Consider the following 3,126-nt stretch of genomic DNA (forward strand, 5'->3'; position numbering starts at 1 on the left):
ACATGTGGTTTTGTGCCTCCAAAATTATTAATCTTTATTTCACCGGAGCGATAGGCTTCTTCGATATGGTACGGTCCTTCCCACTTGGAAAGTAATTTACCTGGAGAAAACCTAAAACGAGATCTATACAACAAAACATTATCACCAACATTAAATTCACATTTCAAAATTCTCTTGTCATGCCACTTCTTTCCCTTCTCTTTGAAAAATTTTGCGCTCTCGTAAGCTTCACTTCTCCACTCATCTAGATAAGTCAAGTTCATGAGACGCTTTTCACCAGCAAGCTTTGGGTCAACATTAAGCTCTCTAACAGCCCATAAATCTTTGTGTTCTAAATCTAAAGGTAGATGGCATGCCTTGCCATAGACCATCTTGTACGGAGACATCCCCATGGGATTTTTGTAAGCAGTTCTGTATGCCCACAAGGCATCTCCTAGCTTATTGGACTAGTCCTTTCTAGAACTGTTCACTGTCTTTTGCAAGATCAACTTGATCTCTCTATTTGTGAGCTCAACTTTCCCACTTTTTTGAGGGTGGTAAGGTGACGCAATTCTATGATTAACATCATATTTGGCTAGAGCTTTTCTAAAAGCACCGTGTAAAATGTGATCCTCCTTCGGTCATGAGGTACCTAGGTACACCAAACCTAGGGAAGATTACATCCTTGAGCATTTTCAAAGATGTCTTGTGATCAACACTTTCAGTGGGGATTGCTTCAACCCACTTGGTCACATAATCAACAACTACTAAGATGTGAGTGTACTTGTGTGAAGGAGGGAAAGGACCCATAAAATCAAAACCCCAGCAATCAAAAGGCTCAATGACTAGAGAATAATTCATAGGCATCTCATTTCTCCTACTAATATTACCAACTCTCTGCACTTATCACAAGATAAAACATAATTTCTAGCATCTTTAAAGAGAGTAGGCCAATAAAAACCTGATTGGAGAACCTTGCGTGCGATCCTCTCACCGGCATGATGTCCTCCATAAGGACTGCTATGACATTATCTCAAGATATCCTTCTGCTCATGCTCTGGTATGCATCTCCTCACGATTCCATTCGCACTTCTCTAAAAAGATGTGGGTCGTCCCAAAAGTAATACCTCAAGTCATGGAAGAACTTCTTCCTCTGCTCGAATGTCAAACCTAGAGGCAAAAACTTTACAACAATAAATTTAGCATAATCTGCGTACCATGGATAGGAATTAGATTGCACCTGGAAAACAACCAACTGTTCATCAGGAAAACTATCATTGACCGGAATAGGGTCATGTGGTATGTCCTCCATCCTGGAAAGGTTGTCTGCTACAGGGTTGCGTGCTCCCTTCCTATAAACAATCTGCAAATCAATTTCTTGAAGAAGAAGGACCCATCCGATAAGCCTTGGTTTGGCATCCTTATTTTCCATAAGATACTTAATAGCAGCATGATCAGTATGAATGATGATTTCTGAATCAACAATGTAAGGCCTAAACTTATCACAAGCAAACACTACCGCTAAAAATTCTTTCTTAGTAGTAGCGTAATTCTTTTGAGCACTATCAAGGGTTTTGCTAGCATAATGTATAAAATTCAATTTCTTATCAACCCTTTGTCCTAGCACAGCTCCAACAGCAAAATCACTAGCATCACACATGATTTCGAAAGGCAAATTTCAATCACGTGGTTGAACTATAGGGGCGGTTATCAAGGCTTTCTTAAGAACTTCGAAGGCTTCCTTACAATCTTCATCAAACACAAAAGGAGTATCCTTCTAGAGAAGATTAGTGAGGGGTTTCGAAGTCTTGGAGAAGTCTTTAATAAATCTTCTATAGAAACTAGCATGACCAAGGAAACTACGAATACCTCTGATGTCCTTTGGATAAGGCATCCTCTCGATTGCTTCGACTTTTGCCCTGTCCACCTCGATTCCCTTTACAGAAATCTTGTGGCCAAGAGCAATCCCCTCATTGACCATGAAGTGGCATTTCTCCCAATTGAGTACTGATACGTCTCCAATGTATCTATAATTTTTGATGGTTTCATGCTATTATCTTGTCAAACTTTGGATGTTTTGTATGCCTTTTATATCTTTTTTGGGACTAACTTATTAACTCAGTGCCAAGTGACAGTTCCTGTTTTTTCCGTGTTTTGACCCTTTTTAGAGGAGAATTTTGATCGGAGTACAAACGGAATAAAACTTCCGAAAAGATTTTTTCCGAAACAGAAGACGGTCGGGAGACTTGAGAACCAAGCCAGAGGGCCACCAGGGACCCCACAAGCCCCCTAGCCGCGGCCTGGGGGCCCGCGCCTCCCAGGCTTGTGGGCTACCTGGGCCTCCTCTACCCTAGGTCTTTCGCCTATATATTCCCTAAAATCCCAGAAAAATCAGGAGATCATCGAAAGTACTTTTCCGCCGCCGCAAGCTTCTGTCTCCGCAAGATCCCATCTGGGGCACGTTCTGGTGCCCTGCCGGAGGGGGATTAGGATACGCAGGACTTCTTCATCAACACCATGACCTCTCCGATGATGCGTGAGTAGTTCACCATAGACCTACGGGTCCATAGCTAGTAGCTAGATGGCTTCTTCTCTCTCTTGGATCTTCAATACAAAGTTCTCCATGATCTTCATGGAGATCTATCTGATGTAATCTTCTTTGCGGTGTGTTTGTCGAGGTCCGATGAATTGTGGATTTAAGATCAGATTATCTATGAATCTTATTTGAGTTTCTTCTGATCTCTTATATGCATGATTACATATCCTTGTAATTCTCTTCGAGTTGTGGGTTTTGTTTGGCCAGCTTGATCTATGATTCTTGCAATGGGAGAAGTGCTTGGTTTTGGGTTCATACCGTGCGGTGACCTCACCCAGTGACAGAAGGGGTAGCGAGGCATGCATCATGTTGTTGCCATCAAGGGTAAAAAGATGGGGTTTTCATCATTGGTTTGAGTTTATCCCTCTACATCATGTCATCTTTCTTAAGGCGTTACTCTGTTCGTCATGAACTCAATACACTAGATACATGCTGGATAGCGGTCGATGTGTGGAGTAATAGTAGTAGATGCAGAAAGTATCGGTCTACTTGTCTCGGACGTGATGCCTATATGTATGATCATTGCCTTAGATATTGTCATGACTTTGCGC

The sequence above is a fragment of the Hordeum vulgare genome, chromosome 5H (genome assembly GCF_904849725.1).
Source record: "Hordeum vulgare subsp. vulgare chromosome 5H, MorexV3_pseudomolecules_assembly, whole genome shotgun sequence".
In the NCBI taxonomy this organism is placed as follows: Eukaryota; Viridiplantae; Streptophyta; class Magnoliopsida; order Poales; family Poaceae; genus Hordeum; species Hordeum vulgare.